We start from the raw sequence: 23,718 nt of genomic DNA, 5'->3' as shown, positions 1-23,718 counted from the left end.
GACCTTAAGACTCAGACGTCACCGATTGAGCGCATGGTGATGTTGCATATCGTGCTCGTTCAGAGGTTTTAGGGTCTCGGCTGCGAGCCTTGCCTCCGGACTTCCAGACTCTTTCATGCTTTGCCTCGATTTACGAACCAGGCTCTGTTTTCTCTTTTCTCTTCCCGAAGGGAATGAGAGGTCTCGTAGATCATCTCTCAATGGCCGTAGGCTACATTTCGTAGTCGTAGGCCATTTTGCCCGTTTGGAGTCCGGTTTCTGATTTTTCGGAGCCGTTGGCCGTGTGCCTCGGTTCGGGACCGCTTAACCACCTCCGTTTGCTCCGGTTTTTGGCATGCATCTTATTTGCTCCCTTTTGAGGGACACTGTGGCTCGAGAAACCAACTTCGTGGTCGAACACCACTTCCGGTGACTAACAGTCAGTTTTCGGGGCCTCGGGCTGCGCGTTTCGGCCCCCGAACCTTCATTTTGCATCGGTTTGGGCTCATTTTTGGTGGAGACCTTAGTTTCATTGTTAAGAAGGTCGTAGAAGGGTGGGAGGCCAGTAATTGTTCTGACAACCAGTTTTATTCCTCCATCGCCCTCCGTCGCCCGTTTTTCTCACTTGAAAGCCAATAGTGACCACCCTAAGGCCACTTTTTCTTGCCCCAAACCACATATTTGTGTTGTACACACCTGGGAGGCCACCAATATCATATGGCCGGCCAGTAATTGTGTGTGACCCTTTTGAGCACCTCCTAAAAGTGACCTTTTCTCTCTCCTGGTTCACTTTCTCCAGTTTTTAACCACATAGTTGTGGTTGCACACATGGGAGGCCACCAATCTGGAGTGGCCGGCCACTAATGCTTCTTGATCCTTTTGACCCTTGGCTGGCCGGCCATGGGGAGGGCCGGCCGGCCACCTGAAACTTAAATACCCGGCTGGCCATGATCCCCTCCTCTGGTACATTACAAATATGTATTTTGTTTCCCCCTAGATTGTGTATCCGGGGGGGCTACACTTTTGGGGGGAAACTTGAATTCCATTCCCCCCATTTTTCCCCCCTCTTTTGCCTATATATCAGGCCCTCCAGCTCCCATTACAAGGGTTACAAAAATTGCTTTGAGGCTCTTGCATTGATCCTCCCTCTCCTTCTCTTCCAAGCACCAAAACCTCTCAAGTCCTACACCATTTACCCTACACCCCTTAGCACAAGGCCTCCACCCTCCATTCCAGCAGCTTCAAGGCCATTTCCAGAGGTCAAGGGCTCCCAAACTTGGTCCAAGATTTGTTGAAGCATTGGTCTTCAAGGGTAAGTCTTCTATCCCTCTCTTTGGCCCTATTTTTGCTCAATATATTAGCTCCTCTTGCTTGCATATTTGGGCTCCGACCCTAACTGAAAATAGCATTATTTTGAGCTCATTTTCATGTTTGTTTGAGAGCCTCTCCCTGTTTGAGGCTTCCTTTTTACACTTGCTTCTTTACCTCTCTTGTATGCCTCTTTCTTGCATAGTATTTTAGGCCTATTTTTAAATTGTTTTGAGCTTGGTTATAAACTGAAAAGTGGCTTATTTTGAGCCCTTATTCAACATTGTTGAAGGGCTCTTCACTGTTTGAGTCTTCCTTTTGTCACTTGCCTCTTTATCCCTCTTTTGGCCTTATTTTTGCATGTTTTGTTAGCCCCTTGTGCTTGTATTTTTGGGATCCGACCCAAACTTCAAATAGTCATATTTTGACCCCCTATTCATATTTGATCAAGGGTATTTTGCTGTTTGAGGCTCCCTTTTTACACTTTGTGTTTAAACCTTCTTTTAGGCCTATTTCTTGCATAGTATTTTAAGCTTACTTTTGCACTGTTTTGGGCTCGGCCAGAAACTGTAAAGTACCTTTTTTTTAGCCCCTCTTAAACTTTGTTGAAGGGCCCTCCTCTGTTTGAGGCCAGCAACCATCACTTGCTTCTTTGTCTCCCTTTTGGCCCATTTCTTGCACAATATTTTAGGCCTGTTTGTGTTTAGATCCGTGGCTTGTTGAAAACTGTAAAGTGCTTCATTTTAAGCCCCTCTTCAACTTTGTTGAAGGGCTCTTGGCCATTTAGGGCCAGAAGCTGCTACTTGCTTCATTACCTCTCTTACGGGGCCATTTTTGCATGCTAGCTTAGTCCTATTTGTGTCCATTGTTTGGCCTTGCTTAAAACTGTAAATATGCTTGTTTTGAGACTGCCTTGATTTTGTATTCACACTTCATGTTCAAATAATGCAGGCTTTGCATAGCCATAGGTCATTCCATGTACCTAACTTCATGTTTCGGGTCTCATTCCATGTATCGGGTGCCATGTTTCCATGTTTTGGGGCTGTTTTGCATCATATTTTGGTACTGAAATTTGCATGTTTGCATATCATGTTTCATACCTTGCCATGCTTTGTTAGAGTGGCATTTGTGCCTTAGGTTCTGTCCTCGGTTTGCGTGCACGTGTGCACGCATCTCGAGTGTCTCATTTTCATCTAATGGCTACCAATGTGAGTGTGGCTGAGGTCCACTCATGTTGGTGTAAGTCCATTGTGCATTGTGTATGCCATTTCAATTCATAGCATTGCGTATGCTAGGTTGTATGTTAGAGCATCGTGTATGCCATGTTATATCGTGCATTGTGTATGCTATTTCATAGCGTTGTGCATGCTAGGTTGTATATTAGTTGCATTCATGCATGTCATGCATATTGCATCGTGCTTCGGATAGGAATTAGCCCAAGCACGGGAAACGAGGTACGTTTCATACTCCGAGTGACGGAACGTGTCTCAATTCCTGGTCGCCGACGCTCCGGATTATCCATGATGGAGTATAGGCCTTGTTGTGTCCACATGTGCATTCATTTCATATTGAGTCGTGCAAATCGACTCCTCGGCCATCATGCATCGAGATGCATGATTGGTGGCACGAGGATCGAGGACTACACTCCCTGAAGAGTAGTCATGCATACATATGTGAAAATACTTTGCCATGCCCCTTTGTTGCTCTCTGTTGCAGCAAATCGGAAATCAGCAGCCTTCCGAAGCTTGGCACGCATTCCAAGAACAATTGCAAACAGAGGCAAACCGGGGCATCACAAGGAATTCTCCGCACAAGGCAACCCGAGCATGCATCATTCATCATCCGGAGCAGATTTGAGGCAGTCCTTGGCTTGCATGCCAATTTATTGCTTTCCTAATTTAATTTGTTAATTAATTAGGGTTTTGTAATTATTTGGACTGTAATTATTTATTTGGGACTGTATATTATTTATTCGGACCCTCCGAGCGAGGGCACAACTGTAATAAGTGTGCGTGTGTGTGATGTATGTCTTCCAACCCCACGTCTTTCTCCCTTTTATTTACCCGCTTATGATGGATAGATTAGGGCATGTTTCAATTAGCATACAGTATGATAGCATGTTTGCATTCATTCATCTGTCTTGCATGCACCGGGCTCGGCGCATCATACTAACTGCATTGAATTTTCAATTCCAAGTTGAATACATGTTAGCTGTAGCATTTCATATGCCATGTCTAGAATAGCCGAGCCTGCTATAGTTGCACTTTTGCATGTGTTGCATTAGGCATTTTTGTATAATTAGGATCATGCATGGATTTCTAATTAGTTTCTATTTTGGCTTGGAGTACTCGGTAAGTTTTACGCTTTAGCATCGTTACATGCGTGTGAGTGACTGCCATGATAGCATGCTTACCATGAGGCTAATTGTTTATGTGATATAACTGCCTGAATGCTTGTGGGTGAAGGTTGGGTTATTTGAATTGGAACAATTCATCAAATGTGTGTTTTAAAGCCCACTAGATAGTGGCAAAATCATATTTTCTAAGCCCACCTGAGGGTGGCAAATCCACGTCTTAGCCTACTTGCGGGTAGCACCATCAAACCATTTTCAAACAAACAAACTTGAAATGTTTTGTTCCAATTCAGGCGATCCAGTCTATACTTGTATGCTGTGCGCATCACATAGTAAATCTAGGCTAATTACCGGAATAAGAACGCATAAAGTTTTCAAAACTAGATATCATGGTTAGTAGAGGCCGATCTTTGATCGGGCGAGCGGGGGTGCTCACGAAGTGACCTTCCCCAATCGTACCCAAGTTCCCGAGCCAAGGCAACTTTGGTGATGACAGACACGTGGTCTTAGGCAAACGAGTCAAGGTTTCCTAAATTTCTCCAAAATAAAATATTTAGGTGGCGACTCTGTATCTGGCAAAGCAGTCCATGTTTGGCACTTCTTTCAAAAATCTGTTTTCTCAAAACGATTTGCCGGATTTGGACTCTTTGGTTCAGACTTAAAACCGTGACAATTTGAGAGTCCTGAACTGTAGTGAGCCGAATATGAACAGAACGGGGGGGGACTCGTTCCTCCCGGGACGTTCGGGGACGTCTACATAAACCATACCTTATTCACATACACTCAATTCCAAAAAATTATCAAAAACATAATCACAATAAGGGGTAAACAAGTAAACTCAAATATTACTAAATCAATTCAATAATACGTACTACAAATAAAAAGGATTATTTGGTTTATAAAAAAACATGTAGGACTAAATAGACTAACATTTCCTCAAATGGGATTTATGAGTAATTTTTCTAAATAAAAAATTATTCAGCATGCTTGGTTAGAGTTTTCCAAAAACTCTTTTCAAAAAATTCTACTTTTTTGTTTTTCGTGTTTTTTTATTTTTACTGAATTTTTTTAATATTTTAAGAAATTGTTTTTACTTTTTAGACATACCTAACATAAATATACCTGAAAAGTAAAAAAATTGTAAAAGAAACCTTTTAAAAATTCACTAAATACAAAAAATACAAAAAAAAATATGAGAATTCCGTACATATTTTGTATTTTTATGTATTTATTAATTTTTTTAAATATTTTTTTTACAAATTTTTTACTTTTTAGATACATCTAAGTAAGGTGCATCTAAAAAAGTAAAAAAAATGTTTAAAATTTTAAAAATATTTACGAAAAACAAAAAAACACGAAAACCAAAAAACTCAATTTTCAAAAAACTTAATCCAAAAAACTCAAACCAAACACTGATTACTTTCTTTTTTTTTTGTCAAATCATATTATTTGCTCAAATGTGTTATATGATTTTCATTTTGGGAAACTAAAAATTTTCATTCTCTATCAAAATTCATATATCAATCTTTTATTTTGATACTGTCAAGGGAAAGAAGAATTATGGTTTATATATAAATTATTTGACAAAGAATTTATTAATAAATGGGAAGAAAATATAATACAAATAAATGCATGTATTATGATTGTTAATTATTTTTGTTGCATTTATTCATATAAAATTTTGTGTTAAATCCATACTTGTATTGCCATCATAAAAAAGGAGGAGATTATTAATTATGTGATTTAATTTTGATGATATCTAAAATATTTTTAGATAAATTGTGATTTTTTAGTATACATATTTTACATTCTTTGACACAAAATATTATCTGTTTAAAATATATGTTGTATGATCTATTTGTTATAAATATTATTTCAATCAAAATTACTGTGTAAGATCTGATTTTACAAAAATATTTTATAACATTTACTATTCACATTTTGAAAATACGGTTGGTCACTATTTATCTTCTGACAAATTTGATATTAATTGATTGTATTCTTTTGACAAATGTTATATTAGTGAGTTATTTTCTTTTGACAAAATTTGATACACTCACATGGGATGATTAGTTATTTTTATTATATATATATATATATATATATCTAAAATCTCTACAATAATTACAAAGATTTTAAAAGGGTATATATTTTCATATCTGATACAAATATTATTTTAAAAGATTTTACTATGCATACAATATTTTAATAGAGAAGTTACTGTGTAATTAAACATTTTATTGTGCAAGTTATTGTGCACTCTTTATTTTTTACAGTTAAAAAAATTGAATTACTATTTATCGAAAACGACCATTGTCTATATTTTCAATCCCTGCTTGCCATATTTGAAAATGATTAGTGTCCGTACTCCACATGCGTCTTCTCCAACGGATATGAGCCAACATATATAATTTTACGATATATAAAAAGTATTTTATATTGAAATATTCCCAAATATTGAATTGTGCTTCATTGAATTATATTTTCTGTGAGAAAATTTGTTGAGAATTGAGCAAAATTGTAAAAGGATTTTTTATCCCTTACTCTTATTATTCTTGTAAAGAGAGTTTTGTGAGTGTTTTTTGAAATAAAATCACTTGGGTTAGGTGCGGCTAGGCACCGGATTCAAAACTAGTTGAGATATTTTTGTGAGTGATTTTTTAGATAAAATCACTTGGTAAAGTGTGACTAGACACCAGATTCTAAACTAGTTGGAGTGATTGGGATTGATTGTTGTAAAAGTTTACTAGCACCCGTGAAACTAGTGGTGTAATTATTATTTAAAAAATAGTGAAAAAATTCTGAAGAGGATACCTAAGGAGTGGAAGTAAGTTCGGCATGCCGAACCACTATAAATTGTTGAGTTTGGTTTCTCTTTCCTTTGCTCATTTTATTTCATTATTCTATTTTATATTATTGAGCAAATTCATTCATTTATCATTTAGGTTAATATTTTTAATATTTTGAAATTATTTTTAGAAACCAAATTCACCTCCATCTTGGATTGCCTACCTGGAATAACATAATTAAGTAAATAAATCAGCCAATAAATTTTTTTAATCTATTTTATGAATTAAAAAATCAATAATTTTAGAATGAGAGTTTAGAACTTTTAAAAGACTTCTCATTAGAAATCATATTTTCTTTATATAATATATAAATAGATAGATAGATGTCAAAAGTCTATTTGTCAACAATTAAAAATACCAAGAAGTCACTCCACTTTTTTGGTAACTTCCCAAATTCATCAATTTGTTTAGATTCTAAAAGTGATAAAAAGTCACAAAATTATTTTAAAAAAAAACCAACAACAAACAATCTCTAAAACGCCAAAATATTACACTCAACACTTATTTTCTTTCTTTTCTTTTTGTTAATACTTATCAATAATTATATGTAGTACCCTTTCACCTCACTTTTGTTTGTAATGTCGTTCCAAAAATTATAAAATTACCACGTCTCCACCGAGCCTTGTCCCTACCATCCTGATCTGTCTCATCCCGAATATGATTCAATACAAAAATGGGACAATGCAAACTTGTCCCGCCCCTGTTCTGCGTGTTGTCATCCCTATTTTTTTAATTTTTTTGATTGCATTGTCATCCCTACTTGTATCTTGGTTAACAAGGCTCCATTGAATGTCAATATATCTTGAGCAAGAATTTAAGTAGTCAATAATGAATGCTGTGCTATGGAAAATCTAGACTCATCATATCCGGAAGGTATGGAAAATCACCAAGTAGTGCAATATGAGCATGAGAAGTGGGATAACTATTCAGTATTACCAGAGTATTAAGGAGCATTATTTATGTGGTATTCTAAATCAATTAAGTAGTATAAAAAAATTTGTAGGTGGAACATGTAGTACTTTTATTATATAATTAGTAAATAAATGATGTGACCAATGTTTTATAGATTTATTGGCCAAAAGTACCACGTAGACAATATGACGTGATATCCTAAAATATTTAATAATTTTCGAAGAGGGAGAATTAAGGTTCTAAAAAAAATATATAATTTCACATTAATGAGAAACTTTGCAACATTGAAAATAAAATTATGAACTTTTCCATGAAAGCGCTATTTTTTTTTAAAGTTATCAATGAAATGTTATTTTCCCTATCAATTAATTGCTACTAACATGTCGGGAATTCAAAAAATTAAAATTAAAATTTAAAAAAAAAAGAATAATTGGCTCTTTTGTGCTCAATATATCTCTCATTGTCTCTCCTGAATCTGCTGCAGCAATCTTGTCTATACCACCTTCCCTAGTTTGTTTTGAAACGTCTCAATCATAATCCACTTCTTCCAACTTTTGAAAGTGCTTTGAACTTGCACAGGTATATGTGTCTGGGTTAGGTTTTATTGTATGCCTTAATCCCAGATTCTCATGGTCACCTTATCAGTTTCTTTTTGTTCTTTGTTGTGTCTTTATCAACTCATTTGAGATTGGGATGGTTTTAAAAATTAGGCTAAGTTTGGATTTATGGATGAAAGTAGGAAAATTTTATTTTTTGAGCTATTGAAAGTGAGAAAACTCACCGTTTGGTTTAATTTTTGAAATGAGTTTTGAGTTGTATTTTGAAAGATAAATTGTTGAAAAGAGTTTTGAAAATTGAAAATTGAAAATTTATTTGATTATGAGTTTTCAAAAAAAAAATTTGGGATGATTCATACTTTTTTTTTTCAATTCAAAAGAACCATAAGAGAAAATTTGATTAATTGATGTATGGAATGTGAAACAATGAGAGCGGAGAGAGATTAATTGATTTATTAATAATAATAATAAAAATAAAATAGAGAATGAGAGAGGGGAGAAAAAAAAAATTAAGTTTTAAGTTGTATTTTAAAAGTTTTCTAAGGACCACAACGAGAAACTTAATTTTAAAAATTTCCAAAATTGCATTGTAACCGTGTTAGGAGTTGATAATAGGATCAAAAGTGGGAAAGGAATAATAGTTTAGGGCTTTGAGGATCAAAGTGAGAAATAACCCATGCTTTAGGATTGTGTTTGGATCATGGATTTGAAGAGATAATAAGGAATAAGTGAATGAAATGTAACTATATTTTATTCACATCTTACTCGTCTTTTCTGTTTTGTTTTTCAAATTTTTACCCAAATCAATGATCTAAACACAGCTTAAACGTGAAAGTGTAATTCTACCCTTTCGAAGATTTTGTGAGATAAACTACAACCCTTTTTTCGGGCAGAAGGAAGAAGTCAAAATTTGGTGAAAGAAAATGAGTACAGAGTAGGCATTTTACACATCACCAATAATAAAAGAAGCCACAGGAAAATTGCCTTAAAACTGATAGCAACCCTGCTGCACCAAGAAATCCCCCACCACCCTACTAAAAAAAAAAAAGTAAAAAATTATCAAAATTGAATGTTGGCAACTAAGAAAAATATCAAAGGTACCAGAGGAAAACCTTGAAAGCCAAGAAAAGTTAGGGGGAAAAAAAAAAAAAAACACAGAGAAAGGATTCCAAAACAAGCCAAAAACAAAAACAAAACTCCTCAACAAAGTTATAATTAGAAAAAAAAAATTCATAAAAAAAATGCCAAAAACGAAAGAAATGGGATGAAATACATAGTTAATCACCAGTTTACACTAATTTTTAACAACTGGGCTTTTCAAATGAATGTTTCAACTTTTGAACCCAAACAAACTAAGCCATTGGACCGAGCTCAAATTTACTATTTTGCCCATAGGTTTATAAATATGATGGGTAAGAATAATGAGAAAAAGACTTGCACTAACAAAACATATGGAGTAATGAAATGTGGGAAATGGAGTGAATGGGCAATGAGGTCAATGATCACTTTGAATAGTTAAGGGAGTGTTTTTAGGCTTTTAGGGCTCAAAGGAGACCCCATGACCTTTGTCTTTCCTCATCATCAAAGAGACTATTCTTTCAAACAAATTGCATGGGTCATATATATGTATGTGTGTGTGTCTTTGCTTTTTCCCACTTGCATGAGAAATGCTCAAAGGAAACAAACCAACCCATCCCCCATCATTTTAGCTGAGAAAGAGATACATTGGACCACATTGGGCTATCAGATAGATTTTTGGTGTTTTTTAGTGGTGGGGTATTTGCTTTTCCACCACATTGGGTTCTTCACTTTGCATTCACACAAAAATTGTACCATTTTATTCTTTTGTTTGTATTTTACCTTCCCCTGCTTTGACCTTCCCTCGTACTTAATAAAGGTGTATAAATCTTGTGTGATAGTATTTATATGTCAATTTATTTAATTAAAATAAATTTACTAATAATATTTGGTTGCAATTTCATTATCTTATTTGACTTAAACTGCTTAATTGGTATAAAAAATGAAATAAAATTTCTTAAGTTACAATTTTAAAATTTTTTTAGCTTATTTTTTAAAACTTTCTTTATTCCCCTTGAAAACAATTAGGTCATGTTTGTTTGGGTGGACATGAGCTTGGAATTGAACTAATAGTCCAATAAAATTATTAATCCGATATTTGGTTAAACAATTGAAGTACGGAATAATTATTTTAAAATTGACTATTAGTTAAGATATGATACATAATCCAACAGATTTGTAATCCTAAAACTATTAGTCATGAGAATGCTAATCCAATCCACCCAAACAAATATAGCCTTACAGTCTTTACATTCCTTTTTATACCCTTATACAACTAACTCACACTACTTACATACACGTGTATACACTCAATCTAACTACTTCTCTAACTCTCTAACTAACTTACATAGTTACATAGCTTAGAGCTGCTATCTTCACTTGGCTGTGACATACCAGCATACAACAATTGTGAGCATCTTGGCTTGGGCTGCTTTTCATTCACCAACTGAGATGGTTGAGTTGTATTCTCATCAATTTTTAAAACCTTAAATGTGTGTGGACCAAAAAGCTCATATTTTTTGCCTTAGTTATAACTTTTGAGGGTATATGAGATTTGTGTACAACAAAAAAGATTTATGACAACTTATTAAACCAAACAAATTCAACTTTTGTTTTACAGATAATGAAATATTGTACCAAATGAGTTTATAACTTATTTTCAAATTTTAAGTTAATAATCTAGAAAGCTATAAGTGATATAAAGTGGGGGCCATACTATTGCAGAATATTTTTGAGACTGTTTGGTAATGTTGGTCGGTTATATGAATTCTTCTTTTCCACTCAACTTTATCAACGGCCTTTTGGTTAGTCAAATTAAAAAAATTTATATCTCTATTCACTACACTAGCCCATGTCAATCTAAACCTATCACAAAAATATATATATATAAACATAAATATGTTAATTTTGTAAGAAAACAAAAAATATATTTGATACGCATGCTTTTGAAAAAGTTATATCAAAATCAAATGAGAGTACGTTCATAGGTAATTGTCGGTGACCGCAGGTAGTTAGCAGTGATCACACCATTAGAAATGGTGGTTAGAGCTGGTTATTTATTTGTCGGTGGGAGCATTGGTGAATATAGGGAGGCTAGCGGAGCCAATGCCTCCCAAGCTATACAAAATTACAATTAAATCTATTTTATTTCAAGTATTTTAAAAAAAGGAATAGCATTTTGACCCTTTCAAAATTTATGTAGCTTTACTTTGACCCCTTCAATATCTATGTAATTTTAATTTGACTTTTCCAAAATCTATATAATTTTTTTCTTGGCCTCCCAAACTTCACAAAGTCTCATTTGGCTCATATGATTTTGATTATTTATAATAAAAATAATCATTTTTTCTTTGAAAATGTATATAATTTTATTTTGGTCCACAAAAATTAAAATAACTTTACTTTTAAGTCCCCCGGTTTGGCAATTTTCGAGTTCACCATAGAATAGAAGGTGGTGGTCATAGGAGGTCACTAACAGTGGTGGCTTAAGATAGAGGGCAGCCAACGATGGGTGGTGGCCAGAGTTTGTCAAAGAGATAAATTAATTAATCAAAATAAATGATGGCAATTTTTTTTTTTAATTTTGTAAAAACAAAAATAAATGTCAAATAAATTTCTATTTATAATTTGAAATTCTTTTAATATTAATAAAAACTCTAAACAAAAAAGTTATAATTTATTTTTTTATTTTTTTTATTTTACTACGATTGTAAAATCTCCTCAATCATTTCTTATTGAAATGTCTTTATCGTAGGTTTTAGTAGGAGTCAATGTCTGGACGAGTAATGAGATATTTGGCCTAATAGTTGTGTGACACTTTATCGTGTGAGATCTCAAGTTCAACATCTATAAAGAAGAGTTTTATACCTTTTCTGATAGTTAGTTATTTCTTCCCCATTATGGAAGTTGTACTTCGTAGTTGTTCAGCTGGGCTTGTTTAGCAGTTTGGTAAGGATTATTGGGTTTTGTTGATTTTCTAATTATTGTGAAATAGTAATTTATTTGATAATATAAATATTTTTTATAATCTAATTACTCTCCTATTCGTTGACCCAAAAAAAAAAAAAAAATTGCATAGCCTAAATTGGATCAATATGTTTGATTTTCCCCATGCCTATTGGTTATATGGGTCAAAGGCCCAATTGCTAGAGTGGTCACTTTAGTTGAATAATCTATTCTGATTCTATTAATGAGGCCTAGTCCTGGGCCTAAGGTATTTAAAAATGTGCTGGGACTGGGTCGCCATTGCTCATGGTTGGCTGGGTCGAAAAGAATTGATTATTCATTGAAAAAACATAATTATATTTTATTAAGAAACAAAACATTATGAATAAACCTATACGTATTAATTGATATATCAATTAATATATTAACAGATGATGTGATATAATTTTAAAAGTTTTGTGTCTTTATATAGTTTGTATAATAGACGGGATTCATAGATTTGAATTAGTAATAATATAGTATATGTGAGTATACTAATTAATATATCAATTGATACATATAACACTACTAAAACATTATTACAAGATATAAAAGAAAGCATGATAAATACGCAATCAATTAAGAAAAAGAAAATACGATGCGTCAACCATGCATGAAAGCTAACCAACAAAAGCAGAATTCTTAATACAACGTACGATGAAACACTCATATATTCTTTAAGATCTATTTTTGACACTTTACTGTTTTCAAAATACAATCAAATATTCATTTAACCAAAACGCCTTTAAATTCTCCATAACACTCGCACTCAGTCTTTCAAGTCACGTCTTTTTATTTCTATTTTTTTGGCTCGTTGGCTTTGGAAATAGTGCCAACTTTTAAGGCCGATTTAATCTTGAGAATGAAATTTCAAATAAAAATTTTCAATAATACCTATTTTCTTCCATCACCATTTAGCTCTCGTTTGGATCTACTAAAAAATCTAAGAAATTTAAAGTTAAAAAACTCATCTATCTACTTACAAAGTCAGATATTAGATCAACCTTTTCCCTCATTAAAAAGTAACTAATCATTGTAACTTTTCAAACACATTAATTTTGTTTTTTTTTTTTTTTTATAGCTTTTTGGAAAAGTCAAAAAAAATTAAAAACAAGTACTAAAAACCAATCCCAAACCAAACCTTAATGTACCTGGAAAATGGTCTGAACTCCTATTGGGGTGACCCCCAGCCCCCAGTGGACTCTGATTGGTCAATTTTTCAATTTTTTTTTTTTTTTTTTTTTTAGATCCAATGACAAACTCCCACGTGTGTGTTGGGGGTGGGACTTTAGTGGGGTGTCAATCAAGCCCCTAATGTACCTATTGTCATATGAGTGTAGCTACTAGATTTTTCGGTGATATAGAGAATTTCCTAAAGTCTTACTTATTACATATAATAAAAAGGAGATTAGAAGCTAGTGCAATGTGTGGTAATTTATTTTAGAACTAAAGACAATTTTATTTCAAAGCTCTACATGATTATTTCAAATACTTTGTGATTGACTATATATCAAGTTTGGAATCAATTAAAATTATGATAGTTAATCTTAGCTCATTTTTCAAATTATGCTATGTTTACACCAAGTTTCATTTGAGCTACCCTTAAAGAAAAATAATATATAAGTCCATTTTTTAAACCTATTATCTAGACTCAGTGATATGTAAGTGAGATAATTAGTTGATAATTAGAGAATATATAAGAGAGAGAGAGAGAGAGAGAGAGTACCTTAAATATTCTAAGATAATGCCACATTATTAGGTTTGGAAAATAAAACTAATTTTTTGGCCTAAAATAAAAATATAGATCAATAAATATTTGAAATAAAATTTTCAACACAAAAATAATTGAAGAATGAGGAGGATCCCTCCAGTCCATTTGGATTGAAGGGCGTTGTTTGGGCTCGTGGGATCTACCACAGGTCCTATTTCGATGATCTAAACCATTCATTTTGTCGGACATTTCATATATTTCACCTATACAAAAATTTAGGTCGGTCCGATAACTATAACTTGTTCAATTTATTGTATTCGTCACTAAAAATGTATGATTTATTTTTAAAAATACAATTATTGTTTTTTGTTTTATAGTAAAAACGCGATAAATTGAATATGCTACAATTATCGAATAAACTTAATTTTTTGTGTGAATAGAATATACGAAGTGTCCGACAAAATAAACAATTCAATCATCAAAACAGGGCTTATAATAAACTCCAAAGATCCCAACAACACCCTCCAATTTAAATTTTAGACTGGAGGGGATCTATCTCCATTGTGGGGAAAGAATACGACATTTATCTGCACACACTACAAGAAAATTGGCATACAACGGCATTCATACAGCATCATTTAAAAAAAAAAAAAAGCCATTTTTTAGTGTATAATACCATGTTTCGTGTTTCACTTATAAAAAAAAAAAAAGTCACATAACAGATCTCACTCTCTCACACTTATATCTCCGTTATGATCCGTCTCTCTCCTTACACTCATATCTCACTTTCACAGATCTCACTCTCTTACACACCGCTCTTGTCACGACCCAAACCTGTCCCAATAGGTTTAGTATCATAACCAGCCAATAATCTTGGGATTACCAAAGGCCTCTGGCCTAAATATCATATAATATAAGGGGCTGCAGAAGCAAATATATAAAATATAATATTCATTAAGCTGTGAAGACATACATGGGACAAAAATTTAAGACATATCCATGAACCCATATATGACGTCATATACAAAACCATTCCACATTGTCATAATATGCAAATTACGACAAAAGAACTGTTTACAACACAACAAAAGTCTTACTCTTATAACTTGGTTCACAAAACTCAACCACTAAACTCTTTCTGGAACCTCTTTGGGAGGCATAATGGTTAGCTGACAAAACTGACCTCCAGGCAATCATCACTAAGCCTAGTCACATGCCTGGCCACCTACATACATAAATAATACAGTGGGTTAGAGCCCAGTGATAATAATAACAGAGTAAAGATTTTAATAAATGATGTCCATAACAGATTTAGATTTCCATTCTCTCATCAAAACAGAAACATCAACATGTTCGTATCAAAACAGAGTCATGTTCATATTCATATTCAAATCATGCGTAGTACATCCATTAGCATTAACATATTGTAGACACTCCATTTTGACCGCCCGCGAGACTTAGACGCTTGGTTTGATACACTCGATGATGAAAGTTGAATTGTGTACTTTAATTCACAGCGATTTGGATTCAATCAGGCTCTCAAAATAACTTCGAATCATCAACATTTACCTTGTTTGAATCTCTGAGTCTCTTTTTTGGACTTTTTGCCACCTTGAGCTGAGTTTGAACCAAAAAAACAGGGGAGGGCATGCATGCCCGGCCATGCCTCAGTGAAGGCCAGTCGTGGCTATGAATGGCTGGCCGAGCCTTGGTGGCAAGAAACACTGTACTAGGCGAGAGCCCGCTAGCTGTCCATTTTTGAAGATACTTATCACCTTTTGAGCTCAAATTCTATAAACAGGACCATATACCTCTGTTTTGGGGGTTACATAATTTAGAAAGAGCTTATATATACCTTGAAAGCTCCTCATTCCTCGTTCTTCCATAGCAAGCAACCTTTGAGTTAACCTACCTCCTTTGTGTCATCTCCATACACCATACACAACCTTGTCTCATCATCTTAGAACCTTGGTTAAACCTTGAACACCATAATTCAAATTTGAGAGTGTGTTGGAGCTTGGTTTGATCACAAACAACAAGCTTACTCCTTTGAAAAGTATAAGCTTGCTATCTTCCTTCTTGCTTTCATTTCTTTCATTTACTACTTAGTTCTTATTGTTTTGTGTTGTTTTGATCCTATTTGAAGTGTTTAAGTTTGGGTTTGAAGAGCTATCAAAAGGGTAGAGAGAGTTTGCACTTTCTACACCTTTACCTATGGCTCAAACCCTTACTTTTGCACTCTTTTTCTTTGTTCTCTACACTGATTTTCAGAGTTTAAAAAAGGCTAAAAACCATGCTTTGAATTTGCAAAAGTGAGGGGTTTAACCACCTCTCCTTGTTCTTGTTTACTAGCCTTGTTTCCTCTCTTTGTTGTTTAACTTTTTAGGCTTTTTTCATGCATTTTTAGCCACTATTTTTCATCACTTGAAGGCTGTTTTAGGGTTGTTCTAAATTGTTTAAATAATTCATAGTTTAGTTGTTGTCTCATAAGTTTACTTGTATAGCTTGTTGCATGTTGTTCCAAGATTTCCTTTACTTACTTTTCATGTTAAGAGTCTCACTCTAACAAATCATCTAACCATCTATCATCTTTCATTCTTGAGAATGATTTCAATCGATTAAGGTTGCTCAAAACATGTAAGAGAGACTTCTACCTAATGGCTTAATCTTTTCCGAGATTCATTGTCAATGGTATAGTCTTTCTCTCTCTCATGTTTTAGAAGAACCTCTCATTTGACATTATTTCTTGTTTAGCGGACTTTAACATCACCATGGACAAATGAACCAATAAATGGCAATGACTAAACAAATTGGTTTAAAATTGGATCAACGCACATAAAGAAAATGGATTTAATTGCTTAGACTTGGTCGGACGTTATGCCAAGTTTGTCGAGTCAAGAGTCATCATGCGCTAATTCATGGCGTTTTGAGTTCATTCCACAACAAGAGAGAAGGGTGGTCATATCCATTGCATTTCATTGATTTTTGTCCAAAGTCGTATCCGAGATCATCAAGCAATCAATTTGTTCATTGATGGCTTTGGAATCAATTTCAACCTTCTCTCAAGGTTTTCCCATGACAAAGAAAGAATAAATGGACAAACAGAGCTTGAACAACTCTGTCTGCCCTGTTTTCACTTCAGAACACAAAACAGAGTTTTGCACAAAACTGAGGCACGACCGACCTTCTCTATGCCCGGCCAGGCTTCATTGAGGGTCGGCAAGCCCTCAAAGTTTAGTCAGCAGTGTATTTTTTGTAGAAAATAAAGGGAAGTGGCTGAGGTGAAACAGGGCAAGCTTGGGGCAGACAAGTCTGTTCTCGAACATTGTGCATGTGCATGCATGCGATTCTAGCGCATCCTCACTTGTATTATAATTATTGTAATTAATTTATATTGTTTATTGTAGTTAGTCTCGTTAACTACTAATTATTATAATTATTGTAATTAATTTGTATTGTTTATTGTAGTCAGTCTCGTTAACTACTAAGATAGCTAGTTTGTTTACCTTGATTATCCATGTTGCAATAGCATATATAGCCTAATTAGCTAGTTAATTAGCTTAGCCTATTTTATTCATTCATTCAGTTTTGTAATAGTTAGTTTAAATTCGGACTTTCGGACATTGATTTGCACTCTCCTACGTGAGGGATCAAACGTTGTAATAATATGTTTGTCTTCCAATCCCACGTCTTTCTCCCTTTTACTTATTCACTTATGATGGTTAGTATAGGGAATCACGCTTCATTAGCCTTCTCATGCCTTTCATCCACTTGTGTTGCATGCACCGAGACTCGATTCATTATTCAAACTTGCATTCTCATTTAAATAATTCTTTGAATACGTGCTTAGACCGCATGTTAGCAAATTGATTCGCATGTCATAAATTAGTAGTCGAGCCTATTAGTTGCATATCGCATGCGTTGCATTAGCCATAATCGTATAAAGTTAGGAACATACATGTTTTCTAATTATTTTTCTTTGTTTGGCTTGGAGTACTATGTGAGTAATTTCACGTTTTAGCATCTTGCATTGAGTGTTTGTGTTGCCATGTCCAAAGCATGAATACCATGAGGCTAATTGCTTAAATGATTAAATGCTTGAATGGCTGTGGATGAAGGCTAGCTGCTTGAATTGGGATGATTTGATTAAATGTCCATTTTAGCCCACTTTTTCAAGTGACAAATTCACAAAACAATTTTGAAACAAAACATGAGATCAAATGTTCCAATTATTGCAAACTAGTCTATACCATGTGAGTGCATCACATAGTAATATAGCTAATAATCGGAACAAGAGAATATAATATAAAATAAGAAACACATTATAACTAGTAGAGGCCAATCTTTGATCAGGTGAATGGAGTGCTCAATTCATGACCTTCCCCTCTCGTACCTAAGTTCCAGAGCGGAGACACTTTGGTGATGACGAACTAATGGCCTTTGGCATGAGTCTCGGGTTTCCAAAATTTCTCAAAAATATTTAAGTGGCGACTTTGAAATCTGGCAATACAATCCATTTTTGGCATTTGATTCAAACATCGATTTTCTAAAAAAGAATTGCCAGATTTGGACTTTTTTTGTGTTTTCACTGTTTCACATTGCAGTTGTGAAATCAAATTCAGAACCACAAGTGGAATCTGAACTGTATGGCTATTTGCCTTCCGAAAGGAGCGCGGAAAGCCAAGCTACACATATCTCGTTGGTCAAGCATATCAAGTTCCAGAAAGGAACCTCCAGTACCAGGTAACATATCTCATACATGGGCCACAGTATTGTTTCCCCAAGGCGATGGCCTGGGCCACGGTATTATTTCCTCCGAGCGAGGCCCTCATGACCATAAGCCACAGTATTATGTCCCCCAGGCGTGGGCCTCTGCTAAGGATACCATATAGACATTTCAAAGAATTGGATCATCATTCATGTAATCACAAAATAACTTTTTGCATCGTTTAGAAACAGTTCATATCATAATGTACAGAAAGTAATTCATATCGAACATAGCTTTACTAAGTTATTACTCACAGATAGTTTCACAGATAGCTTCGATAAACCAATGGATCAGCTCATGGCACGTGATCTACAAAAACATAACAGATACACATATTGAAACACACGCTCGGTTCACATTTAACTCATTTCACTTCGTTCTTGGTGTGCTTCTAAGTCTTATCCTCATTATTGTGTCTTAACTAGGGCTTAAGAATGTCTAAGATGCAATGAGGATGCCAAAATGCACATGAAAGCACTTAGTTAGATTTGCTGAAAACAAGGGCTTCGCTCAAGCGCAACTTCCTTCGCTCGAGTAGAGGTTCAAAAATAAAGATGGTCGCTCGAGCGCAACTTCGGTCGCTTGAGCGGTCTGTAAACTCTACAAAAGTACTAGTTGTGTGAATTCTCCGCTCGACAGTCGCTCGAGCGTAAGATTGAGATCTTCGCTCGAGCACAACTCTAGTCACTTGAACAATCTACAAAATTGTAAACTTCTGGGAGCATGCATTTTATGCTCAAACCAACTTTTGGTCACTCGAGCGGAAGTGAAAAATCAAGAGTGGTCGCTTGAGCGCAGGTTTTGTCGCTCGAGCGGAGAAGCAGAATTCTGGAATTTCCAAATTTGCCTTCAAGCTTCAAAACACAAGTTTAACACAACAAAACTCATCCTTTTGGGCCAAAACTTAAGGAAACATTTAGAAATTTGTAGGATATTATGAATTACATATCATTTCGTAAAATCAAGGCCTAAAAGCAAGCCAATTCTTCCAAAATCAAACTTGAAACTCATAATATACACATGCATGTAATCTCTTCACACTTAAACCTTTCAAATCATGCGCAAACAAGGTAATTTGATGGAAAACATGATGAAGTCTCACACTTAAGTTAAAAACATGACATGCATGGGAGAATTGCTTGAACTCAACTTCAAAGTACCATGGAATGAACATGTATGCATGATCTACCCTCATCTTCAACCATCTAAGTTCAAATTATACATTACTCAACTCAATTCTATTGAATTCATGTTCTTAATGTCACGATCATATGACTTAAAGGTTGGATTCATACCTAGGCCTTCTAATTTAGGCTCAAAAGGCTTGATTCTTGAGTTTCTAAGTTCAATCCCTCAATTCCTAGCAATTCTCTTAGTTTGAGCTTAATTATTCTCCAAATTGACTCTAATCTCACTCTTCTCACTCTCCCTCACGTTTGGAGCTTCAAGACAATGAAATGAAAGTGCAAAATGAACTAATGGATTCATATTAGCCTTATATAGGCTCATTAAGGAAGCTTAAGTAAACTTGGTTTAAAACTAATCAAGTATCATTATTTTATTCTAATTAATTCGTTCCAAATTGAATTTAAATTAAACCTACCATAATGTCCTAAAAATTCCAAATAACACATATACCAAGTTAATTTCATGATCAGATACCGATAAGGCCTTTAATTCGCAGAACAAAACAAAAACACAAACAAATTTTCTACGATAGACAGATAGAAACACAAATAATGCAACACATATGCAACTAATTCAAAATTTCAATGTAATTACTTATTAGGCATCCTTGATCATGGTTTAACAGTTAATCATAGGTCGGGATTGTTACAGTCTTCCCTTCTTAAAGAGTTTAGTCCTCCAAACTCGAATTACCTTCGTTTTGAAAGAATATCAGATCCAGAGGGAATAAATCAAGGTATCTCTTCATCATATCTTCTTTAGTCTCCCAAGTTACGTAAGTCCCTCCATGGTTCTACCAATCAACTTTCACTAATGGTATTTCTTTGTTCCTCAATCTTTTGATTCTGCTATTCACAATCTGAATTGGCCTCTCTTCGTACTTATAATCATCTTTCAGAAGCACATGGGTCGGCTCAATCACATGCAGTGGATCTCGTAATATTCCTGTAGTATTGAAACATGAAAAACATTATGCATATGTTCCATGACTGGCAGTAAGGCTATCCAATACGTCACTAGGTTAATTTTCTCAAGGATCTCGTATGGCACAACATATCTCGGTGCCAACTTTTGTTTCATTCCAAGCCATGTTTGGCCTTTTCATAGGAGTTACTTTGATAAACACATAATACTCTACTTCATATTCTCTATCTCGTCTTCGGACATCTGCATAACTCTTTGTCGACTCTGCGCGGTTTTCAAACGTTGTTGTATTAGCTTCACTTTCTCGGTTGTCTCTTGGACTAGTTATGGTCCAAATAACGGTCAATCACTGACTTCGGCCAAACAAATTGGAAAATGGCACTTCCTACCATACAATGCTTCATAAGGAGCTATTCCAATGCTTGAATGATAGCTATTGTTATACACAAATTCGGCCAAGGGTAAATGAGTCTCCCAATTTCCTTGGAACACGCACATCCGCAACATGTCTTCCAATGTTTGAATGGTCCGTTCAGACTGGCCGTCTATCTGTGGGTGATAAGCACTGTTTAGTCTCAGTTCAGTGCCCAAAGCCTGTTGTAAACTCTGCCAGAATCTCGAAATAAACTTAGAGTCTCTGCCAGATACTATGGAAACTGGAACTCCATGCAATTTCACAATCTCATTTAAATATAAAAGCCCTGTTTGGTAGAGCTGTGGGAAAGTGCTTATAGCTTATGCCTAAACAGCTTATAGCTTATAACTTTCAGCTTAAGCTGATTTCCAGCTTATTCTTAAAGCATCTCCTGCCCCACTCAAAGAATAAGCTGATTTCTGACTTCTACAAAGCTATAAGCTATAAGCTATAAGCTAAACCAAACACATCAAAATAGCTTAAATTAAGCTGAAAGCTGAAATAAGCTGTAAATAATTTCTGCCAAACAGGCACAAATTAGCCAACTTATCTGCATTATACAAAGATTTGACAGGCAAAAAGTGGGCTGATTTAGTTAATCGATCAACAATGACCCAAATAGAATCCATACCTCGGAAGGAACGAGGTAGTCCAACAATGAAGTCCATCGTGATGTGTTCTCATTTCCATTCCTGTATTAGAAGCGGCTGAAGTAATCCAGTGGGCCGTTGATGTTCAACTTTAACTTGTTGGAAATGCAAACATCTAGCCACAAAATCAGCAATGCTTTTTTTCATTCCAGGCCACCAGAAATTCTGTTTCAAGTCATGGTACATCTTCGTATTCCCCATATGTATAGCAAATTTAGAGTTGTGAGCTTCAGTCATGATACGTTTTCTCAGGTCAAAACAATCCAGCACACAAAGTCGATTATGAAATTTCAACACATTATTGTCAAGCATAAATCTTGGCTTCGATTTTGAGTCCATTCCATTCACAATCTTCTTTAAAAATTCATTTTCAAGCTGTTTCTCTTTAATTTCTTCAATTATTGTGGGCTAGGCAAAAATGGCAACTAAGACTCCACCTTGTTCACGCAACACAATTTCAATTCTATCTCTTTCCACGTCACCTAACAGTTCTTTCTGACCAGTGAGCAAACATGAAAAATTACCAATGGATTTTTAGCTCAAAGCATCTCCAACTATATTTGCCTTTCCTAGATAATACAGAATCTACAAATCATAGTCTTTTATTAACTCAAGCCACCGTCTCTATCTCATGTTCAATTTTTTTTAGTGAAGAAATAATTCAAGCTTTTAAGGTCAGTATACATCTTGCAAGTCACACCGTACAGATAGTGTTGCCAAATTTTTAAAGTAAACACCACAGTTGCTAATTCAAGATCATGAGTTGGGTAATTCTTTTCATGAAGTCGGAGTTAACAAGAAGTATAAGCAATTACCTTCTCATTCTGCATTAACACACACCCCAAGCCTTTATAGGAAGCATCATTGTAAATCTGAAACTCATTAGTTCCGTTAGGCAATATTAGGTAGGTGCAATTACCAATCTAGTCTTCAATTCTTGGAAGGTTGATTCCCGCTACTTAGTCCAATAAAATGATACATTTTTCCGAGTCAACTGTGTCAATGGCATGGCAATTTTGAGAAGTCTCTTACAAATCTGCGATAGTAGCCAGCAAGTCGCAGGAAACTTCTAACTTCGGATACATTAGTTCGTCTTGGCTAGTTCACAATAGCCTCAATTTTCTGCGAATCAACTGATATACCATCTTTGTTGATTACATGCCCCAAAAATGAGACATTATCAAGCCAAAATTCACATTTGAAAAATTTTACATACAACTTCTTTTCCCATAAAATTTGTAAAGCAGTTCTCAGATGATTTTCATGTTCTTCCTTACTTTTGGAGTAAATCAGTATATCATCAATAAATACAACTATGAATTCATCAAGAAATTGTTTGAAAAGCTTATTCATTAGGTCCATAAATGCTACAGGTGCATTAGTTATCCCAAATGGCATTACCAAAAATTCGTATTTCCCGTATCTAATTCTGAATGCAGTTTTCTCTATGTCTTCTTCCTTGACTTCCAATTGGTGATACCAAGATCTAAGATTTATCTTAAAAAACACTTGTGCTCCCTGAAGTTGGTCAAATAGATCATCTATTCGAGGCAATAGTTATTTATTCTTAATGGTTACTTTGTTCAGTTCCCTGTAATCTATACACAGTCTTAACGATCTATCCTTCTTCTTTACAATAGGATTGGAGCACCCCAAGGTGAAGTGCTCGGGCGAATAAATTTTTTGTCTACGAATTCTTGGAGTTGAACTTTTAATTCTTTCAATTCAGAAGTTGACATTCAGTATAGGGTTTTAGAAATTAGTTGTGTTCCAGGTATTACATCAATGGTGAATTCAATTTCTTTATCAATTAAGTCCCCAGACAATTTTTTCGAAAACACATCGAGAAATTCATAAGCAACAGGAATAGTTTCCACATTAGAACAATTAGAAGTCTCAGTCAAAACACAACACATACAACCCCTACATCCTTTCTTAAGCAGTGTAGCAGCTTTCATGGTAGAAATCAAATATGGGGAAGGAACTACCCCATTCCCAGCAAACACAAATCTAGATAATCCAGGCGAACGAAACACAATAGA

This window comes from Camellia sinensis, chromosome 9 (genome assembly GCF_055761805.1).
Source record: "Camellia sinensis isolate YWXY chromosome 9, ASM5576180v1, whole genome shotgun sequence".
In the NCBI taxonomy this organism is placed as follows: domain Eukaryota; kingdom Viridiplantae; phylum Streptophyta; class Magnoliopsida; order Ericales; family Theaceae; genus Camellia; species Camellia sinensis.
The sequence above is the reverse complement of the archived record's forward strand: the minus strand, read 5'-3'. Positions refer to the sequence as shown.